The 24,273-nt window shown below is 44.3% G+C and overlaps 1 protein-coding gene across 1 annotated transcript in view; it reads right to left on the bottom strand.

Annotated features, from left to right (window-relative positions):
* The window catches only part of FBXW7 (F-box and WD repeat domain containing 7), a 237,503-nt gene that overhangs the window by 203,829 nt on the left and 9,401 nt on the right, over positions 1 to 24,273 (bottom strand). The window contains exon 2 of the mRNA XM_075347838.1: positions 23,769 to 24,172. The gene's annotated coding sequence lies outside the window, so the exon portion shown is untranslated. The remainder of the gene's footprint in view (positions 1 to 23,768; positions 24,173 to 24,273) is intronic.

The following is a 24,273-nucleotide window of genomic DNA, read 5'->3' as shown; positions in this document are numbered from 1 at the left end:
TCTTATTTTACTCCTGCTACTCTCCTGAGTATTCAGCTTCTAATATTTCAGAAATCTGTCATACGATTCCAGAGATAAGAGTCCTATTACTTCATGCTCATATTTACAAGTGGGTGTGGCTCAAAGGGTGCTCTGGGGGCGTGTCTCTAAGCTTCTCTGCATAATTACACCGTGAGCACCGCCCCTTCATAAAGACCATAAGGATTATCAAACAAAAAAACGGAAGGCCAATCTCTCTTCAACTGTATAGTGGATTTATTTAAAAAAAAAAACAAACAAAATTATATATATATATATATAATTATATATATATATATATATATATATATATATATAATTATATATATATATATATAAAGAAAAGATTCCAGCCGCACACTGTGACGAGCTCAACTGGTGTACCAAGTATAATGGAAGTGAATGGGGAACAAGAGCATTTTTCCTGAAGATCTTCCATTGTATTCCATTATGCTCTGTACACGAGTCGAGCTCGTCGAAGTGTCCGACTGCTCGTTATGAGTACCAAGGATCCGAGCATGGTAGTGCTCACTCATCACTAATGGTGACAGAACCCCTTTATGGGTATGATGATACACATCTCTTCTATCCATACATATTAGAAGCAGCCAATGGTTGCTTAAAGTATTCTTTGAACAGATTGTCCCCTTTGTATGTGTTTATACAGGACAGGGTCCTTCAGTAAAACTATAGTTGGACTACACATCAAAAAACAGTCTGTATTTATACCGACGCACCCATTAAGGCTATGTGCCCACGGGACAATGTACGATTGTATCTGCAGATATATGTGCAGGTATGTCCGCAGGTTTCCCGCAGTTGATCCCCGGAATTTGCAGCTATCCATAGCTGCGGGTTTCCAGCAAAATATGTGCGGTAAACCTGCGGACATTCATGTGACTTACCTGCGGAAGTCCCGGCCTCTATCTCCATAGTGCAGGAGTAGGAATTCCGCAGGTATTTCCACAGGAATAATAGACATGCAGTTACGTGCGGGACATCCGCAGCATATTCTGCAGCCGCACAGACCGCAACATGGACATAGCACTCCCCATGTCCCATAGGATAACATGGGGAGTGTCTGTACTTGCTAAAACCTGCAGATTTATCTAGAAATTCCAGATAAATCCGCAGGTTTTCCGCGGCAAAATCCGCGGATACATTGTCTTGTGGGCACATAGCCAAAGGGGCATGCACTTTATTCAGTTGGGAGAGAGTAGAATAAGAAGGGTATCACCTGTAGACTAGGATAGGGCATGTTAAAATCCAACATGCCTGACCCTTTTAACCTCAGATCTGCCATTTGAGGGGGGGGAAAAAAAAAAAAAAAATCAGATGGTTCCTACACAAAATTTAGAGATTCAGAAGATCCTGTCTAATATGTATGGTCACCTTATGAGACATAGAATAAATGCATCTAGTTCTTATGCAACTTAAATCAAAATTGGTACTGGAGGGAAGTCTCTGATGAGTACTCCAACTACCATTCCAAATGCCTCCCACAATATACCGTACCAACGCCCTTTTTTTTGGGTGGTGATCTCTTGTATGTGGGCCAAAATGATGAAAAAGGTTTAGAAATAAGGACATTACGGCTATGAGATGTCATAAGGTGGCTTTACACGCTACGAGATCACTAAAGCGATCTCGTTGGGGTCACGGAATTTGTGACGCACATCCGGCCGCTTTAGCGATGTCGTTGCTTGTGACACCTTTTAGCGATTTTGAATCGTTGCAAAAACGTTCAAAATCGCTAATCAGTGACATGCCCCCCTCTTCCCAAATATCGTTGCTGCAGCAGTAACGATGTTGTTCCTCGTTTTTGCGGCAGGACACATCGCTATGTGTGACACCGCAGGAACGAGGAACCTCACCTTACCTGCGTCCCACCAGCAATGAGGAAGGAAGGAGGTGGGCGGGATGTTCGTCCCGCTCATCTCCGCCCCTCCGCTTTGATTGGGCGCCCGCTTAGTGACGTCGCTGTGACGCTAAACAAAACGCTCCCTTAGAAAGGAGGCGGTCCACCGGTCACAGCGACGTTGCAGAGCAGGTATGTGCGTGTGACGCTGCCGTAGCGATAATGTTCGCTACGGCAGCGATCACCACATATCGGCCGCACAGCGGGGGCGAGTGCTATCACGCTCGACATCGCTAGCATTGGCTAGCGATGTCGCAGCGTGTAAAGCGGCCTTAAAGCTCACACCCCATTGATAGCTGTGCATTTCACTTGATAGACCCATGCTAACCGACTTTCAGTGACATTAGTGACCACAAGAAGAATTCCATACAAGGGAATAAAAACACAGGAATGAGATTAGAAACTCCTCAATGAGCTGCCATTTATTAGAGAAAATTCCATAAATATGGGCCCTGCTCCAGCAACAACAGATCCGGAATAGTGTACATACACTATATGGAGCCAGCTGGGCTGGAAACTCACAGGCATCTGTCTCTATACTGAATAGACAGCATCCACAAAAAACAAAAAAAAAAAAAAGGAAAAAAAAACAACAACTACGTAGTTGCGGAATGGTTTAATGTGATCACACACATAAAAAAGGGAAGGCTTCATGATCCGTCACACTTGTAATGCAAATGGACTATCACACAAATCGCACTTTGCAATCCATAAAACCATTCTTCCACCAATCCAAGGTGACGTGGTTGACAGTCCCAAAACTGAATACCTCCCCAATGGACAGGAGGTAATGTACACAGGCCAGAACACCCATCAACGTAACAAGATCAAAGCCCAAAGTTTCTCAAAATATGACATCAACAGGTATGTGCACCCGTTACAGGGAACCTGTCGCCAGTTTTTTACCCTATAAGCTGCGGCCACCACCAGTGGGCTCTTATATACAGCATTCTAACATACTGTATATAAGAGCCCAGGCCGCTGTGTAGAACATAAAAAACACTTTATAATACTCACCTAAATGGTCGCTGTGGTGGATGTGGGTCAAATGGGCGTCTTCGTCCTCCGGTGCCGGCGCCTCCTCTTTCAGCCATCTTTGTCCTCCATCTTCTGACGTCATGGACACTCGCCGGCATTCAGGTTAGCAGGCGCACTCAGGGCAACTCAAAGTAATGTAGTGCACATGTGCGAGACCGGCGAGTGTGTATGACGTAGGACGCCTCATGGACACAGGCTTCAGAAGGAGGACGAAGATGGCCGAATGAGGAGGTGCCGGCACCAAAGGAGGAAGACGCCCATTTGAGCCACATCCACCACAGAGACCGGTTTAGGTGAGTATTATAAAGTGATTTTTATGTTCTACACAGCGGCCTGCGCTCTTACATACAGCATGTTAGATTGCTGCATATAAGAACCCGGTGGTGGGGGAGGCAGCTTAAAGGGCAAAAAAAAAATGGTGATAGGTTCCCTTTAAGTATTTTTATTGCAGACATTTCTGGGCCATTTCTACACCGTGTTTGTGTGGGTTTCCTCCGGTTTCCTCCCACACTCCAAAGACATACAGTTAGGGACTCTAGATTGTGAGCCCCAATGGGGACAGTGTTGCCAATGTATGTAAAGCGCTGTGGAATTAATAGTGCTTTATAAATGAATAAATATTATTATTATTAATTATTATTATATCTCTTGGCAGGAAAAATGCAGTGACAAAAATGCACTTTTACGCCGCATTTTGGTGCAGATTTTCCCACTCATTAGAAAGCGTGAAATCTGCAGCAAAAACACTGAAAGAATTACATGCTGCAGATTTACATCTGCACCAAATACTCAACGTGTGCCTGAGACTTCAAGTTTGTGATAAATCTGCCCATACAAACGCATCAAAAAACGCAACGTGTGCACACAGCCTAAAAGCTTAAACGTTATGGTAATACAAAAATGTATCAGACTGTGCCTAAAAAGAAGCCTTCAAGTGAGATCCCTTGGTCATTAAGTATAACAGATACGAATCACAAGGAAATATATTACTAGCAAATAAAGAAGGAGGACATTATGTACAATCAATTCACACAAAAAGACATTGCTGTTAGAAGAACATAAACAGGGCGCAGGATACACGTATATTCTGAGGTGGAGCTGTCAGCTGGAAAATACAGCATAGGACCAGACCCCTGACCTGGACCCCTCACATACCTCCATCCACCACCTCATTCCCACTGAACATGGACAATATCGCCAAGTAGATGAGGGAGGCTACAGCAAGATCACTGTAATATTCCACTGATTGAGCAATTGTAGGCACAAATTATTCACTTTCTAGGTTAAATCTCAATTTTCAGGAGAGCCTGAGAAAGTAAGACTACAGAAACTGCAGAAAAAAAAAATCAGGTATACAGCCAGTGAAACAAGTATTGAACACATCCCCGATTTTCTAGTAAATATATTTCTAAAAGGTACTAGGAACATCAATATCTCACCAGGTGTCAGTAACAAGCCATCCAATCCACACAGGTAAAGAAATGAAACCATAGATGTCCATAAATTAAGTAATGTGTAATAATTAGAAATGACAGGGAAAAAGTGGTGATCAGGCTGACTGATATTTAATACTTCGTACAAAAGCCTTTGTTGATGATGACATCTTCAAGACGCCTCCTATATTAAGAAACTAGTTACATGCATTGATCAGGTGTGATTTTGGCCCATTCTTCCACACAAACTCTCTTCGTATCTTGAAGGCTCCTTCTATGAACTCTAAGCTTTAGTTCCTGCCATACATTTTCTATTGGACTCAGGTCAGGTGATTGGTTTCAGAAAATGAAAATAAAGCTGCTAGAATGGCCGAGCCAATTGAGAGTTCTCTTGGCAGGGTGTTTGGGATCATTGTCTTAAGCCGCTTTCACACTACGTTTTTTTAACATGCGTCATGAACGGTTTTTTTGCTGTAAAAAGTGGATCCTGTTTTTACAAAGAAAGACGCATGGGTTATTTTGCAGGATCCTGCCACTTGAAGGTTATGGGAGGGCATTGAAGTCATGTGATCGGGAGTGAGAGGAACTGAACGTGTAGACTGGGAGCCGGCATCTGACAGCTGGAGACGCTGGTAACCAAGGTAAACATCGGGTAACTAAGCGAAGTGCTTTGCTTGGATACCCGATATTTACCTTGGTTACGAGAGTCTGTAGCTGCTAGGAGCCGGGCTGCCTGCTCCCTGCACACGTAACCAAGGTAAACATCGGGTAACTAAGCGAAGCGCTTTGCTTGGTTACCCGATATTTACCTTGGTTACGAGCGTCCGCCGCTCTCAGGCGGAGGAGAGAGAGGGAGGAGAGAGAGACTGATCACGCCAGGCTGGTTTCTGGGCATGCTCAGTAGAGCAAGCAGGATCCTGTCTATCAGCATGCCAGCGTTCACATGCGTTTGCGTGCAGTATAGTCAGGATCCAGTGAAAAACAGTACTTGGATGCAGCTCAAAAACGCTACAAGAAGTGTTTTTGAAAAAAATTAAAAAACTGCAAGTCGCTGGATCCTCACTATAACGCACGCAAACGCAGGTGAATGCATGTTGACGCGAGTCTATTGCAAATGCATTGAAATGAAAACGCATTTGCACTGGATCTGTTTTTGCGTTAAAAAAAATCATGACGCATGTTAAAAAAAAAACAGTGTGAAAGCAGCCTAACTGATATGTCCACCCTTGTTTCATCTTCATCATCTAGATTTTGATCAAGAATGTCTCAGCACATTTTTCCCTTCAACCTTCCTTCAATTATATGATGTTTCCCAGTGCTGTATGCTGAAAAACATACCCAGACCATGATGTTTCCACCTACACTGTTGGTATGGTGTTTTTGGGGTGAGATGCAGGGCCTTTTTGCCTCCAAACATGGAGTATATTATAGCATCTAAAGAGTTCAATTTTAGTCTCATCTGACCAGACTATGTTCTCTCAGTATTTCACAGGCTAATGTGTGTGTGTGAGGAGCTCTGTGCCTGCCACTGACCGGGAGTGACCTATGAAGCCTTATTCTGAAATTCGATGGGCATCGTGGACCATTAAACCATTGGATTAAGATGGAACTTTGAGGATTTCTTATTAAATAAACTGGTGAACAAGGGAGTGTGGGGAAGCTTTTATTAACCATTGGATTACATCAGAACTTGAGTAATTTTTTAATATTTTGTGAACGAGGGAGTGATGGAGTCTTCATTCAAATAGACTTTTTTTTCCCCTGTGTGTGTTTTTTAACTGTACACTTGCCAGGATAGTAAAGGGAGTGTCTGTTAGACCCCTATCCATTTCTAACCCCTGGGCTTGATGGCAGCATCAATTCTCAGCTGGCATCAAGCGCCATGTATTAAATAGATTGCCACCACACCAGAGCAATCGGGAGGAGCCGAGCAAAGCACCAGAATTGGAGCATTTAATGGATGAAATTTCAGGATGATCCTATAATGCACTCTAACCTTTTCAGGTGATCTTAATGTGACCTTCTCTAAACTTTGAAATGCACATGTCCAACTGTTCAATGTTTCAATACTTTTTCCACAAGTTGCTGTTCTTTACAAAGGAGCATAATAGCAAAATTCCCAACATGTGTTTGATCCATAAATCAATCACTCAATTTTCGTGGTTTAATTAGAATTGTCATTTAAAACACTCTTCCTCATCATGCTACTCACATTTAAACAACAAGAGACCAAGAAGACACCTAACAATTGATCAATAGTACCTCGCCATTGTGAGGCTTCAAGCAGAATGTGCTCAGACGATAGTGGCCACTGAGCTTAGAGTGTCATCAGCAGGTTGCAACACAGATACAGAGAGACTGGAAGAATCACAGAAAGGCAGTGAAGAAAACGTTCTTTGACCACATCCCAAACTGATGACCGCTTCATTGTGAACAATGCCCTTGGAAACAAGACAATGAACGCCACACAACTCCAGGCACATTTAAGGGAGGTGAGAGGCTCCCAAATGTCAAGTCACACCATTTATAACCGTTTACATCACAGTGGTCTGAATGATAGACGACCTGCAAGGTTGCCTGACCACACCACCAAGACAGGCATCATTGTCTTGTTAGACGAGGAACCAGTGGGCCTCAGCGCTGTTCACTGATGAAAGTCGATTCACATTGAGTAACAATTATGGAAGCCAACAAAGTTGGAGATGTCAAGAAAGGTGCTATGCATCAACCACTGTTATCAACAGAAACGCCTTTGGGGGTGGTGGTGTTACAGTGTGGGCAAGTGTGTCTTCTCAATACAGAACTGCCCTACACTTTGTGAATAGTACAGCGAGAAGCCCACTACTTGTATATCATCGTTAATCCAGTCACTGTGCCTCTTGCATGAACAACACAGGGTTAATTTAATCTTCATGGATAACAATGCTCAAGCTCCTCAAGCTTACATCAATAAGGAATGGCTACTGGAGACTGGGGTACCTTAAATAATAAACCTATGAGATCAGCTAAGCTGCAGTGTAGCGCCTCGTAACTGTACCCCAGAACCTTAGGGCTGCCCTTCAAGAACCGTGAGATCCCATGCCTCAGCAGACAATAACTCCACTTGTAGCAAATGTGATAGAACGAAAGGCATTCACCGGAATAACTGTGAAAAATTCTTTATTCCCTCATCGGATCACATGCGAAGGCAATAGGGGCCCGTGGAAGCGTCTTGTACAGATGCAGTGTGGACCCGTGGAAGCGTCTTGTACAGATGCAGTGTGGACCCGTGGAAGCGTCTTGTACAGATGCAGTGTGGACCCGTGGAAGCGTCTTGTACAGATGCAGTGTGGACCCGTGGAAGCGTCTTGTACAGATGCAGTGTGGACCCGTGGAAGCGTCTTGTACAGAAGTGATGTGGACCCGTGAAAGCGTCTTGTACAGATGTAGTGTGTGGACCCGTGGAAGCGTCTTGTACAGAAGCGATGTGGACCCGTGAAAACGTCTTGTACAGATGTAGTGTGTGGACCCGTGGAAGCGTCTTGTACAGACGCAGTGTGGACCCGTGGAAGCGTCTTGTACAGATGCGGTGTGGACCCGTGAAAGCGTCTTGTACAGATGTAGTGTGTGGATCCGTGGAATCGTCTTGTACAGATGCGGTGTGGACCCGTGGAAGCGTCTTGTACAGATGTAGTGTGGATTCGTGGAAGCGCCTTGTACAAACGTGAAACGGCCGTCGTCCGACGTGCTTTGTGTGCCCGCCTCCCCTTACTGCCTTCACATGTCACCCGGCGAGGGAATAAAGAATTTTTGACAGTTATTCCGGTGAGTGCCTTTCGTTTTATCAAGTTTGCTACAGGATGGACGATTTTGCTTTGAAATGAGCACCACGGATAACGCCATCATGACAGCCAGGAAGCAATTAAGCTGATGGATAATGCTGAACAGAGACTATTGTACTCTCTTGTTTATGAAAAGCGGTGTGCATGAATTGTTCTAGTGTGAATAGTGCCCAGCTTTCCTTTTATGGTTTTCAATAACTACTTGTGAACAGCATGAAACGTCGTTGTCAAGCTGTAACTGATGCTGAAGGTCACATGACAGGTTATTGAGACATTGACTTTTGGGGGGAGTGGAGGTATACCCACCACTGTTGTTGGCTTTGAGATGTGGAAATCAGTCTTGCATGCTTATATGTAAATGCCCTACTTTCATGATAAAATATCACTGTAGAGTGACGTGTTCAATACGTATTTCACTCGCTGTATATATTTTTACTTAATGGCACAATCTTATCAATGGCAACATAAAGCAACTCTCCAGACAGATTTCACAATACAAACTGCACACATTAGACAGAGCTCTGGGATCTGATGAGGCTGGTATACTTACTTTGAAAAAACGTCAAAATGGCTGTATAATTTTGCTATTTGGATGAGAATTTTAGGAGTCCGGTTCACAAATCCAACTGTATTCAGCCTCCGTCCACCCAGTATGAGAGTGCAGATTGTACTGAGCAGTGGGCAGGAGGGACACTGAGGAGTTGCCTGTCAGACTCGGTGGGTTTAGGTCGAGTTAAATTTAAAGGGGTATTCCCATCTCCAAGATTCTATCCCAAAATGTAGTAGGTGTAATTATATTAGCAAATACCTCCAATTAGAAATGTAGTATAGTACTCCTGATTAGCTATGTCGCTTACCTCATGCGCAGGGCATTTCAGTAGCTTATGGTTACGACCATAAGCAACAACCAACTGCCACTATATGAGTGGTCAGAACCATGGATACTTAAGCTGCAATGCCCTGCACATGAAGTAAGCGGCACAGCTAATCAGAAGAACTAGATTACATTTCTACTATTATTAAGTACAACATATTGGGATTGGATTGTGGAGATGGGAGTAGCCCTTTAAAGGATTAATCACAAAGAATTATACAGCCATTCTGACATGGATTTTTGAAGTAAACACAGCATCCTCATCAGATCCAAGATATACTAAGTAATGTCTGCACTTTGTGTAGTGAAAGCCGATGACAGATCCACCCTGGACAGGAGGGGACATCCGTATCTGTATTCATCTTCAAATAATTTTAAAGTTTATGATGGAAAACTAGGAAGATGCAAAAGGCATGAAATAATCTCTTATAATGATGAAGAACAAAATATTATTAATAAGGTATTTATCTGGAATTTCCCGATTATGTGACGATACAGTACAGAGCAGCTATGTGACCCTATGAACGCAACAGCAGTGGAGAAATGGCTGGAGACTTTGGAGCCATTAGACCCCACTACCGGGGTCAAATTATTTTTTTTTGCGCAAGAACTTCCAAAATCATCAATAGATATAGCGTGGATGGGGAAGTGAAGGGGTTAACACCGCGCTGCCAAGATCATGGATCAGACAGAAATTATTGAAGGTAGCTTTAACCTACGCGTTTCGGAGGCTATGCCTCCTTCATGACAAGTCACAAATATAATGCGGTATATTTATGATTTCTCCTGCAGTCATAGCCTACAAAACACGTAGAATAAAGTCCCCCTTCAATAACTTCTGTCTGATCCATGAACTTGGCAGCGCGGTGTTAACCCCTTCTCTTCTCCATTCACGCTATATCTACTCTACAGGGACTGCTGCGGCCAAGTTTTTTTTCAAGCTAATATTGTGGTTGTGACTGATCACAGCCCATCAAGGGGAGCAATTCCCTGTTTATCCTTTATCCTACAAAAAAAAAAAAAACATACCGTGCCTCTTGTCTTTTCAGCAATATTTTCAAAAATATCAATAGAAAAAAGCACAAAAAGTAAAGATGTAATAAGGCATGACAATGGCACAATTGTGTTGGAGGCCCCAGCAGAAAATAGCACAGTAGATTTTTGTGAAATAAATAACCCCATCGTGGTCCAGGACCCATCACTATAAAATACCTCATATATTACATGTATAAGGTTAATCTACTGAACAACAGAATTATGGACCAGTAGACCCATGGCGTGTCACAAGCAGCAGAATACAAGAAGCAGCAAGAACTGAAATTGCCCTGTGGATGCAGTTATTGCGGGGCATTAGCGGCCTATTTGTCCTTCTCCTGGACAACATGGGGTATATATGGAGGTGTTATGGGTATGTACTATGTAACCAATGGGAATGATCTATAGGGAACATGTCCTCCACATAGCAGAAGTCCAGGGTTCCGGAAGACAATGGAAATCACAGGACAAGACATGAGACCTTCATCAATAACACTTTCAGCTGTTCCCCGATGGTAACACAAGTCTTCTGCCTTCTCATTCATCCTTCAGCAATACAAAGAATAACATATACTGCGCATCAGAAAGGTCAACGAGCATCATTTCCCTTCCTAGCACAATACTCTATAGAAATAAGAACTCCTACAAAGCCACCACTATGCCTTTGTCAATACAGAGATTTGTTCATTAAAGCTAATAATGCAACCTTTTGTTGGATTACGAAACTCCAGAAACCCCTTAAGAGGGCTCGCTTGGTATGTTTCTACCCAGTGCTTAAACGTCTCCGCAAAGGAAAAAAAATGAAAGGGTGAATTGTCGGAGGAAAGAAGAATAATGAATGACTAGATAGTATACCTAATATTGCAGCCCAAACAGCCAATTCATTAACCCCTTCCACGCACTGTTGCTCCCCCTCTTCTTCCAATAGCTGTATGTTTATGTATTCATCAATATAGCCGTATAAGTGCTTGTTTCTTTTTTGCGTGATGAGATGTAGCAGTGATTAATGCCATTTATTTTTGCATACGGTGAACTGGAAAAAGGAAAAAAATCCAAGTGTAGTGAATTGGGGGGGGGGAAATGCAATTCCGAGACGGGTTTTAAGGTGTTCATGGTTTAGTAAAAAATTAGCTGGGAAAAATTGTTCAGGTCGGTACGATCACACAAATATCAAATTTAGTTTGCTTTTGCTTTTTATTAAAAAAATATTCTGAAATTTGTAAGAAAAAAAAAAAAAATGTAGTGTCACTATTTATTGATGCTCAGAAGTTTCTTATTTTTCTCTTGTGGTGAAACAATGTATTTATTGATGCTATTGTGGGGAACACTGGATTTTTTTAATCACTATTGTATTTTTTTGTAAAGGTGCGTGTATCACAGACGTGGAAAGCCAACCTAAGGCTATGTTCACACAGTGCAGTTTTGCATTTTTTTTTTCATTGTTTTTATGTAAATCCATAATATAAAGCTGCTTCTTACAGTAACAGCAAAACCTATAAGATTCCAGACCTCTCATACCCACAGACATACCTGCTTTTTCTGCTTTTTTTGTCCTACCTGTAATGGCAAATTGCTGTGTTTTTGAAAGAAGCAGCATGTCAATTCTTTCAGCGTTTTTGCTGCTTTTTTCACAATTGAAAGCAACGAGAGTGGAAAAAAACTCAGCTGCATTTTCACTGCTTTTTTTGGTGAATGAAACTAACTTCATTTAAAGGGAATCTGTCACCAGGTTTTTGCTCCTCCTTCTGAGAGCAGCATACTGTAGAGACAGACCCTGATTCCAGCGATGTGTCACTTACTGAGCTGTTTGCTGTCATTTTGATAAAATCAATGTTTTCTCTGCTGCAGATCTAGCAGTTATACAGAGGTTGTGAATATGCTGGACTACCTGGCAGCACACCAAGTAGTCCTGTAATGATAATCTACTGCTGACTAAACGGTGATTTTATCAAATCATGGCTGGAATCTTTGCCCAGGTGTTATGCTTTTCTCAGATTAGGCGGCAAAAACCTGGTGACAAATTCCCTTTAAACATGTTCTGTAGACAAATGACATCAAAAATGCAGCAAAGAACACAGAGTTTTTTACTGCCAAGAGATCAGGGTTCACTGCCCAAAAAAAAAAAAAAAAAAAAAAAAAAAAGCACCAAAATCATTGAACTAGATGGACGTAGATCAACCCACGTAGCTATGTAAGGCTATGTGCGCACTGGGAAATGGAATTTTCTTGAGAAAATTCCGCATGCTCTCAAAGATTACCGCACCCGCGGTAAAAAACCGCGGGAAACCGCACCCGAAAACCGCATGCGGTTTGCCGCGGTTTGCTGCGGTTTTACCGCGGTATTATTCGCGGTATTGCCGCGGTTTTGCCGCGTGCGGGTTGGGATGTGCTTTATTGCATTCAATGCAATAAAGCACATTGAAAAAAAAAAAAAAAAAAGTCATTTAATTCTGAGAGAATAGATAGATAGATAGATAGATAGATAGATAGATAGATAAAGAGACAGAAGAATAGATAGAGGGATAGATAGATAATAGATAGATAGAGGGATAGAGGACAGATCGCTGCATTTCCCACGGTCGGCAGTGAGTTCACATTACCGGCCGTGGGAAATGACCGGTAATTACCTCTGCTGTCTGCTGCATTCAGCCTGTGTCTGTGACAGTCGCGGCTGGATGTCAGCAGTGCAGGACGCAGGAGCCGGAGCTGTGGATTATGTCGGAGCTGTGGATTACGCCGGAGTTTTGTTGCGGGAGGGGTTAATAAAATGGTGAACGAGGCTTGTTGGTTTTATTTAAAATAAAGGATTTTTCTGTGTGTGTGTTTTATTCACTTTACTTACGGGTTAATCATGTCAGCTGTCACATAGACGCTGCCATGATCAAGCCTGGGGTTAATGGCGGTGATCCACCATTAACCCCTTGTTATATTACCCTGACCGCCACTGCTACACGGCGGCAGGAAGAGCCGAGGACACTCCCGGTGCTGCCGCATAATGGATGCGACAGTCCCGGGGCAGCTGCGGCTGATATTCTCGGCTGCAGGAGGGGGAGTGAGGCGGGGGACATTACCCCTGCCCCTCTCCCTCCCCAGCCTGAGAATACCGGGCCGCCGCTGTGTGCTTACCTCGGCTGGAAGGTAAATATACAGCGGAGCCCACGTTCTTTGTTTTCTATATTTCCGTTTTCTTTCTGTGTGTGTTCTATATGTCTGTCTTCTATGTGATCTATGTCTGTGTGTGTGTGATCTGTGTGTGTGTGTGTGTGTGTGTGTGTGTTTACTCTCTGCTTTGCTTCCTCTTCCTGTAATGACATCACTTCGCTGCAAAACCGCAGACAGGCGATGTACATTACCGGAGGTAAACCGCGAAATACCGCAGGGAATAACGCAGGAAAACGCAGTGAACCGCACAGAATTTGCTGCCTGCGTTATTCCCTGCGGGATTTCACGATTACATTGAAGTCAATGGAGTGAAATCCCGCAGTGATGTGCGGAAAAGAAGTGACATGCACTTGTTTTTGCTGCGGGATTCCCGCAGCAAAACATGCAGCTGTCAAATTCCGCCTAGTGCGCACAGGATTTTTTTTCTCCATAGGATTTGCTGGTGATTCACTGCAGAGATGTTATGAACATTTTCTGCAGCGAAACATGCAGCAAATCCGCGAAAAATCCGCGGCAAAATCCGGTAAGTGCGCACATAGCCTAACGCAGCAAAAACGCCCCGTGTGAACATTACCTTGTTTCCAGTGAATGATATTTAGGTTTTCTCAGAATTGGCTAGATTGTGCGGCATCCATCCCACACTGATCTAATAAAAAAAAACAGTCCGTCCTAAGGCTAAAAACATCAATTTTTAAAATCTGGATAACACCTCTAAGCTATAAATGCCTCCATAAGGCCCCGTCACACTAACCAACATCGCTAGCAACATCGCTGGTAACGAACAACTTTTGTGACGTTGCTAGCGATGTTGCTGTGTGTGACATTCAGCAACAACCCGGCCCCTGCTGTGAGGTCGTTGGTTGTTGCTGAATGTCCTGGGCCATTTTTTAGTTGTTGCTCTCCCGCTGTGAAGCACAGATCGCTGTGTGTGACAGCGAGACAGCAACAACTAAATGTGCAGGCAGCAGGAGCCGGCTTCTGCGGAGGCTGGTAACCAATGTAAATATCGGGTAACCAAGAAGCCCTGTCCTTGGTTACCCGATATTTACCTTTGTTACCAGCCTCCGCCGCTCTCACTGTCAGTGCCGGCTCCTGCTCTGTGCACATGTAGCTGCAGGACACATCGGGTTAATTAACCCAATGTGTGCTGTAACTAGGAGAGCAGGGAGCCAGCGCTAAGCATTGTGCGCTGCTCCCTGCTCTGTGCACATGTAGCTGCAGCACACATCGGGTAATTAACCTGATGTGTGCTGTAGCTAGGAGAGCAAGGAGCCAGCGCTAAGCATTGTGCGCTGCTCCCTGCTCTGTGCACATTTAGCTGCAGTACACATCGGGTAATTAACCCGATGTGTGCTGTAACTAGGAGAGCAGGGAGCCAGTGCTCAGTGTGCGCTGCTCCCTGCTCTCTGCACGTGTAGCTCCGTGCACTGGTAACCAAGGTAAATATCGGGTTGGTTACCCGATATTTACCTTAGTTACCAAGCGCAGCATCTTCCACGCGGCGCTGGGGGCTGGTCACTGGTTGCTGGTGAGCTCACCAGCAACTCGTGTAGCGACGCTCCAGCGATCCCTGCCAGGTCAGGTTGCTGGTGGGATCGCTGGAGCGTCGCAGTGTGACATCTCACCAGCAACCTCCTAGCAACTTACCAGCGATCCCTATCGTTGTTGGGATCGCTGGTAAGTTGCTTAGTGTGACTGGACCTATAGACCAAGAAGTCATAAGCACAGTACAGAGATCAGAGGGCTGTGTTTGCCCACAACAATCTCATTTAGGAGAATGTAGAACTTCTTTATCTTTTTTTATCTTTTAGGATTTACTCCATCACTTGCTTTTTAAGTAACATGGGAATCGGCAAACTGGACCCACATTGTGTGAACCTGCTCTAAATGTTTGCAATTTGGACTATTTTTCATACAGAGCAATCAGTGACTTATAGAGGTCATAATTGGCCAAAGGGGAAGGAAACCCCGAGGCTGTGTTCACACATTGCATTTCTGCAGCATATTTTTTGCTACTTTTTTTATGCTAAATTACTAAAGTAAAAGCTTCTTTTTGCAGTACCAGCAAATGATTTCAGAAATCTCATGCATGATTGCTTTTTGTTTTCCTGACTGAATTGAAAAACTGCTATATTTTTAGGCCTAGTGTCCACGGACAAAAGATCGTGCGGATTTTTCTGCAGCATCTCCCAGAAAATCACACCAAAACTTTAGTGCATTTTTTGTGCGTTTTAGTGCGGATTTTGGTGCGGATTTTAACCATTGGATTTGATGGAAAAATATGCACCAAAAAACACAGCAAATCAACCCTACGAATTTGTTGCGGATTTTTGACCTCACATTCACTTGCATTGGCAAAATCCGCAGGAATAATTGACATGCTGCAAATTTATCTGCAGGGAAATCCGCACTATTTCCGCAGCGAAAAAAACGCAGCTTGGGCACAAGACTTCAAAAATCACATTGAAATGGCTGGGGACTCACTGTACTGGGGATTTTTGAGAAATCCGCGAAAAAAAACTCGGCAAATTCTGCGATAAATCTGCAGCGTGGGCACTAGGCCTTAGGCTATGTGCCCACGCTGCGGAAAATGCGCGGAATTTGCAGCGGATTTTTCAAACATCTGCAGCACAGCTACTCCCCAGCCATTTCTATGGCATTTGGGAACTGCTATGCCCATGCTGCGGGTTTTTCCGCAGCGGAAATAATGCGGATTTCCCTGCGGAAAAATCAGCAGCATGTCAATTAGGCTATGTGCTAACGGGCGCTCGTACCTGCGGATGTATCCGCAGGTACGAGCGCATGTTTCCCGCAGCTGCCCGCCGGTGTCCGCAGCTATTTTTAGCTGCTAGATTACAGCGGAATAGCTGCAGGAAACATGCGGACATTCATGCGGCTTACCTGCGGACGTCCCGGCCTCTTATCTCCTTAGCGGAGGGCCGGGACATCCGCAGGTAATTCGGCATGAATAATTGACATGCAATTATACATGTGGATGCCTACATCCGCAGCATGTTTGGCAGCCGCACTTTCCGCAGCGTGGACACAGCACTCCTCATGTCCCATAGGATAACATGGGGAGTGACTGTACATGCTAAAACCTGCGGATTTATCTGGAAAATCCAGAAAAATCTGCAGGTTTTCCGCGGCAAAATCCGCAGAAACAAGCTCCCGTGGGCACATAGCCTTATTCCTGCGGATTTACCTGCGGATTTTGCCCATGCAAGTGAATGTCAAAAAAAAAAAAAAAAAACAACAAAATCCGCAACGAAATCCGCGTCAAATCCACGTCAAATCAGCGTCAAATCCGTACCTATGCAAAGGTGCGGTTTCCGGGGGAATGCTGCGGATTTAGCTGCAGAAAAATCCACGGATACAGAGTCCCGTGGACACATAGCCTTAAAATCTGCAGCTTGTCAACGTTTTTTTGCTGCGACTTTTGTGGAAAAAACTAAGTTTATTAAAAATGTTCTTAGACAAATGCCACATATATTCAGAACCAAAAAAAAAAAAAAGAAGGCACAAAAACATAGTAAAATCTGCTTTTTGTAAGCAGCAGCCATGGCCAGGGGCACTGTGCTTGAGAAAATCACTGCGTGGCTCTTCATTCTGCGGACCAGTGGGGGTCCTGGGGGCCATAACCCCACTGATGATATTGTGTTGCCATGTCCTAGCTATGAGCCATCCTTTTATAAAATAGCTTTTTCCGATTTTAAATCCTAACATATCACAGGCTGTCACTCTACGTCTGTGCACTTACCCCACAACATGTAAGGAGCTTTTCCCAATATACACTGCAATGTTCCCATAGACCACATTCACCAGACGGAGACCAAAAGTGTGTTTTTTCGGCCTCCATCAGATGCTTTGCACCTGCATATAATTTGTTATCCTCTAGGAAACCTCAGCAGGCTGCACTGCCTACCACAAAGAAGCACCACGCGGTATATGACTATGAGCAAAGGCCACTTTACACGCTACGACATCGCTAGCGATAGCACCCGCCTCCGTCGTTGTAACGATATGTAGTGATCGCTGCCGTAGCGAACATTATTGCTACGGCAGCGTCACACGCACAGAACTGTGCAGCGACGTCGCTGTGACCGGCGAGCCGCCTCCTTTCTAAGGGGGCGGTTCGTTCAGTGTCACAGCAGCGTCACTGAACCGCCGCCCAATAGAAAAGGAGGGGAGGAGATGAGGTGCCAGAACATCCCGCCCACCTCCTTCCTTCCTCCTTTTTCGGTGGACGCAGGTAAGGAGATGTGTGCTGCCGCAGGAACAACAAACAACATCGTTACTGCAGCAGCAACGATAATTGGGAATGGACCCCCATGTCACCGATGAGCGATTTTGAACGTTTTTGCGACGATTCAAAATCGTTCATAAGTGTCACACGCAACGACATTGCTAACGCGGCCGGATATGCGTCACAAAATCCGTGACCCCAACGAGATCGCTTTAGCGATCTCGTAGCGTGTAAAGCCACCTTAAGGGCGGCTACAAGCCAGAAACACGTCAGGTGTTTTCTATGGAATATACGCAATAATACTATATGCTGTTTTATTAATCAAGATGGAATACAATTTGGATGTTTTTATACAAGAAATTGAGAAGTGCAGTTTTCACTACTTTTCCCACATATCCAGTTGACAGTCTGCACCTATAAATGGCGCTCCCAGTCCACGAGACCAGTTACTTTCAATATCAACAGGAGTATAATCCTGGTAAGCCCTGACCTGATCATGGTCTTATATCTATCCCTACAGTGGGTACTTATGGTGGACGGATAGCTCAGCATCCTGACTGCGGCCACCCTCGGGCACACACATCCGCACACTTCCTCCTGTAATGACTGCCCATGTGGCAGCTACATGCCGCTTATTTCATACAGCCAGAATAGAAAGATGATGAACGGGAATCCCGGTGGACATCATTGCTACAACAGAAGGTACAGAAATAACCTTGTGCAGCGATGGCACTAGATGTGACCTCTCAGCAGCTGCCTTTGCAGATACCTACTCCCTTCTTGTACCACCATGTACATGAATATGCTCCAGGCTCTGCACATGCAGAAAGAACGACAAGACCTCCCTATGCTAGTGGACACAGATTCAGGAAGAAAGACAATATGCACGAATAGTGCCAATTCAGGCAGTTTATACAGGTGTAAGAGCACTTCTATGTGGCTACAAATAGATCAAAAACTAAATGAGGTGGTTCTAAAAGCTATAATGTGGTTTATAAAAATATATAAAACTGATTGGGTATTATTCTTTCATGCAATTGAGTCCTTTAAAGCAACGCTAATCCTTGTATTACCAGGCCTGGACGTCCAAGGGTTGCCATGGCAACCAGACCACCATGAACGACTGTGCAGCTGCCACCACTGGTCGCTATTGCCAGGAGATGGTAGTTGGTGGCAGCAACTACTGGAAGCCACTTAACATATAATGCTTCACCAAGGTAAAATCTGGTCCTGCTATCATCAATAGGAGCCTGCGACTCAGGAGCTCATGCCCAATCCACAAGATGCTTCCATCCCCTATTAGGACATATGGGCATCACAGAGGGCAGGCCCTAGAGTACAGGACTCTGCCTATCAAAGGGATCGGGCAGGGAGAGGCTGCCAGGGATCACTGGGGACAAGTCAGCCGAGACATAATGTATTTGCTTTAAATCCAAGTCCACTGCCTCCTGTCTTATACTCACCGGCCACCGTCTTATACTCACCTGCCACCGTCTTATACTCACCTGCCACCGTCTTATACTCACCTGCCACCGTCTTATACTCACCTGCCACCGTCTTATACTCACCGGCCACCGTCTTATACTCACCGGCCACCGTCTTATACTCACCGGCCACCGTCTTATACTCACCGGCCACCGTCTTATACTCACCGGCCACCGTCTTATACTCACCGGCCACCGTCTTATACTCACCGGCCACCGTCTTATACTCACCGGCCACCGTCTTATACTCACCGGCCACCGTCTTATACTCACCGGCCACCGTCTTATACTCACCGGCCACCGTCTTAATCTTCTATCACTACCGCTTCGCTCGGTCACCAGTGATTGTGACCTGCTGTGTTTCATGGAGCACGCCGGAGGTCACAACTCAATACAAGTTTATGAGAGCCTTGTTCTGGCTCTCAGAGAGGCACTGAGCACCTGTGATGTAACTTCAGACTTCCAGCCTTTCCGCTAGTCAGAAGGTATGGGCACAAGATGGAGCCGCAAGACTGGAGCAGTGCCGAAAAAAAAAGATGAAAATACTGGAGGGTGAGTATATAACGGAAGGGAGGGGACTTCGATTTAAAGCACCACTCCTGTGGTGAAACAAAAATGATGTAGCGGTGCTTTAAAGTGTGTTTTCTTTGAAATGCCACCGCACTTCAGAATAAAATATAACGGACTGCAATCACATGGCCAGACCGGTTCATGATGCCCATGGTTTGGGCAGCATAAATTTAATGAGCAGTTCCCTTTAAACCTGCCTTTGAGGGTATGTGCATACATTGTCATCTTGAGGCAGATTCTGCCTGGATCCTGCCTTAAAGGGGCTAAAAACAAGATGGCAAAAAGAATGCACATACTGATAGCAATGTAAGAAGGACCTGCTGTTCTAACTTTAGGATTTGTAAGCTTTTTTACCCACTTTAGGTTTCCAGAGCTGCAAAGCGGTTAAAATAAGCGACCCGACCATTCTCCTGGCAACTTGGAAGCCATTTACTATTAATACATAATGAACATAAAAAAAAAAAAATGGTGATGAGGCCACCATAAAAGACGTCATCAAGGGGAATAAAAAAAAAAAAAAAAAAAAAAAAAAAAAACTCTGCGGTGTCCTGAAGCATCTTTTGCATGAAACCTCTGCAGGTACGCTGGCATTCCAAGGACGTCAAGTGCATATTCCTGAAGTGAGCAGAAAACCACTGGAAAAGGCAGCTCACTTTATGGCCCAGTGATTTCAATGGGCTCCATCTCAGTTCATTGTCAGACTTTATTCTTTCCCACGCATTGTCAGCAGCAGGGACCATGAGCAGCTGTAAGGACAGCGAACGAGGATAACCCGGGGTAAAATAAGACAGACCTGGGTCATCATTTCATTGCTGGAAGCTTCAATCCGAGAAGGTTTTATCCCGGTGAGTAAGCACCTAATAGGGGCCGTCATGAACCAGGCACCAAAGCTGCACCCGGTGGTATTGTGAATCGTTAGGGCATGTTCCAGGTAGCATAAATGCTGTAATCCACTTAGAGCAACAGTTCAAGCAGAGGTGGCATTTCTTGAAAACGTATGGCCACTGTGCGTTTAAAGACGCTGGGCTTTTCTAAGTCAGTTTTTCCCTTTAGGTTTCAATGTGAAGCCTGGAAAAATGCATGTAAAAAACCCATGTTTGCTATTTAAATGTAGAATATGAGTGTTTGTTCCCCTCTCCAAAAAAGGATAGGTTAAATCTGCACCAAAAAAATAAAAAAGAAACAAGCGCTCATAAGGTGACACTGTACAGAAAGTCAGGGTAGCGGGTGAGGTGCTGCTCACATGATGGTGATGTGAGTGTACAAACTCCTATATCAGCCTGTATAATGCCTCTGCGGTCCTCCAGAAGGCAGATCTTCTTACAGATCGTGGAGGATACACGTTTGGTGGTGACCGCGCTACTGAAGAGGACTAGTTCCACGCTCCAGTGTATATTCATGTACCTTACGCTTTTCTGGGATGAATCCTTTTGCAAAAACTACAGATCCTACCTACCATCACCAAACATTTACCCTTCACAATCTATAAATCTGCACCAAAAATACACATACAAATAAAATAAAATAGCAACAAATGCAATAAAAACACTATCGAAAGCAGATTTCTACGTGAAGACAATTGCAGAAAAAAATGCAGTGAAAAACAGATTATGCCATGAAGAACATAGGTTGTGTGGTGCAGCTCTCGGCAGCACTGCTTGCACCGGGTGCAGTACTTTTGTGCCCAAAAACTGCAGTAATCTGTGACAAGAGGTGGCCATTAACTGACAGCAAGCAGTGATCTTGGAAAGATTTAATGTTAGAACGTTCCATAACGAAGATGCCTCATTTAGAGAATAGAAAAACACCTTTACATTTACGTTTATAGTTCAGAGAACAAACAAGTTGGCGAATTGTATCTGCTACAAAGTGAAGAAATATAGAAGGATATCACACCCCAGTCTCATACTATGTATAAAAGGGCTTCAATCATCGCCCATTACACGTAGACATGGACATCAACACAAGATCAACCGATCAAAATGGTCAAAGCTCATGGCCACCAGCCTTATAAAATGCTCAGAGGATGAGCAACTATCAGGGAAAACATCCTGCAAGTGGAGGCAATATAATGAGTAAACGGGGGAAGCGACACAAATATATACCCTACAAAGCAACAAATGCTTGTACAAGGGGCTGCTGATAAGTCTTTGGCTTTGTGATCTTTTTTGTTTCTATGGTAACGAATGTTACATCACATGAAAGCCTTATGTGTCTAATATATGCTTTCAAAATGTTGTGTTTGTTGCTCGTGGCAACAGTGTTCTACGCACACGGGAAAACAAAATGACAGAATCTAATGGGATATTTACAGCAACTGAGAGCAGAGGAGGGATAAAATTCTTGTTTCTGCAAGGAAAGTCCACGAAGGATATTCATGGTGATATGTCGCAGACATTGGGGGATCAATGCAGTTCATATTCCACAGTTAAGAACTGGGTTGCCAAATTTAAAACGGGCTACTTCAGCACCAATGATGAGGAATGTCCTGGATGACAGAGAGTGGTTGTTGTTCTGGAGATTGTTGATGCTGTGCACAGCCTCATACTGGAGAATCGATGAATTTCAGCTAAAGCAATAGCAGACATCATGGGGATTTCCCGTGAACATGTTTGTGTCATTATCATGGAATATTTGGACATGAGGAAGTTATCTGCAAAGTGGGTCCACAAATGTTTGACAACAGATCAGAGTAGCATAAGGCTATGTGCACACTAGAAAAAGGATTTTTCTTAAGACATTTCTTAAGAAAATGTCTTGAGAGTGAAGGATTAGCGCACCTGCGTTTTTACCGCGATTTGGTGCGTTTTTGGTGCGTTTTTACCGCTGGTTGCTCTCTGCGTTATTGTGCCATTATCTATGGTAACTAACGCAGTTAGCTGCAGAAAAGAAGTGACATGCTCATTCTTTTTCTTAAGAAAATCTACAGACAGAATTTTCTTAAGAAAAAAACGCAGTGTGCGCACAGCTAATTTTTTTTGCCATAGGTTTGGCTGGGGAATGTCTGCAGAAAGGTTACAAGAATTTCTCAAGAAATTTCTGCAACAAAAACGCACCAAAAATGCAGGTAAAAAACGCAGTGTGTGAACACAGCCTAAGAGTGAAAACTTCCCGGTCTATTTGTCAGCGCTTCCGGACTGATAAGAACTTTCTGGAACGACTGGTCACTACGGATGAGACCTGGATTTATTTATATGACCCTGAAAACAAGGAGCAGTCAAAAGAGGGGAGGCACAGTAGTTCTCCTCGTCCAAAGAAGATCAGGGTGCAAAAATCAGCCACTAAGGTGATGGCGTCAGTGTTCTGGGATAAGGAGGGCGTGCTGCTAGTGGATTACCTTCAAAAAGGTTCCTCCATCAATACAAGGTATTTACATTGAACTTTTGGACCAATTGAAGGCAGCTCTAAGGCTATGTGCGCACGTTGCGTAATTGCATGCAGTTACACTGCGATCTGCACCGCAGCGTAACTGCATGCGTCCTGCGTCCCCTGCACAATCTATGGAGATTGTGCAGGAGCCGTGCGCACGTGGCGTATTAGAGCGCAGCGCTTCGGCTGCTGCCCGAAGCGCGCGTTCTAAGAAGTGACATGTCACTTCTTTCCTGCGCTCTGCATGCATCCCCCGCTCTGTGTGCTCTTTAAATCGCTGCAGAAATTTCTGCAGGGCCAGTACGCAACGTGCGCACATAGCCTTAAGGACAAAAAGCGCAGCATGCTGTCCAAAGGAATCTTGTTCCTGCAAGACAATGCCTCCGCTCAGACTGCACAAGCGACCACAGCAAAAGTGGCAGAGCTGGGCTTCCAGCTGGCTGACCACCAACCTTATACACCAGATCTAGCTCCCTCCGACTATCATCTGTTTCCAAACCTGAAGAAACACCTCAAGAGTACCAAATTTCACACCATTTCTGATGCCATGGCTGCTACGGATGCCTGGTTTGAGGCACAACCGAAATCCTTCTTTTAGCTAGGCTTACAGAACTTGGAATACCGATGTAAGAAATGTGTTGACATCAGTGGAGAGTATGTGGAATAAATGTAAAGTTTCATCATCCAATCTCATTACTTATCAGCAGCCCCTCATATATAACACAACACTATAAAGAAATACTCATTACACGCAAATTAAAAAGAAGGGTTTGGATCCCCGGTGATGGGGAACAGCTCACCTGTTGGAGCAGACAGCCCAGATGAGAGCAGCGGCCGATGACTCTCACAATTCCCTTTACAATAGAAGCAGTTTTCCGCTGTGCTCCTGTCAGGACGAATATAACAAATCCATAGCGGAGACAACCAGGAACGATATTCTGAAAATCCCCACGGTGTCCGGTTTTGCTTCTTAGGGTTACACTTCAGCAGGCACCTTATGGCTTGGTTGATAGACGACTCCTTTACACTGGAATGGATTATTGCTGGACTCCAGTCTGAAGCTTTCCAGATAGCAAAATTGGGCAATATTACTCGGAGACCCCTCAGTTTACCACTGCTCAGTGACAATCTTCATGTCTTTAAAGTCTTATTCCTGAAGACAGACGTACACAATCTGAACGCCAATGTGACCCGGAGCTGGAATCTGTGGAGAGAAAGGCGGCACAAAGTGGGTTTAGGTCTTACAGTAGTGTAGGTTTATAGATAGTAATGGGAATGGGAAATCAGGCTAAGGCCATGTGGCAC

The sequence above is a fragment of the Anomaloglossus baeobatrachus genome, chromosome 1, assembly GCF_048569485.1.
Source record: "Anomaloglossus baeobatrachus isolate aAnoBae1 chromosome 1, aAnoBae1.hap1, whole genome shotgun sequence".
NCBI lineage: Eukaryota > Metazoa > Chordata > Amphibia > Anura > Aromobatidae > Anomaloglossus > Anomaloglossus baeobatrachus.
Note: the sequence above shows the minus strand (reverse complement) of the source record. Positions and strands in the feature narration are given on the sequence as shown.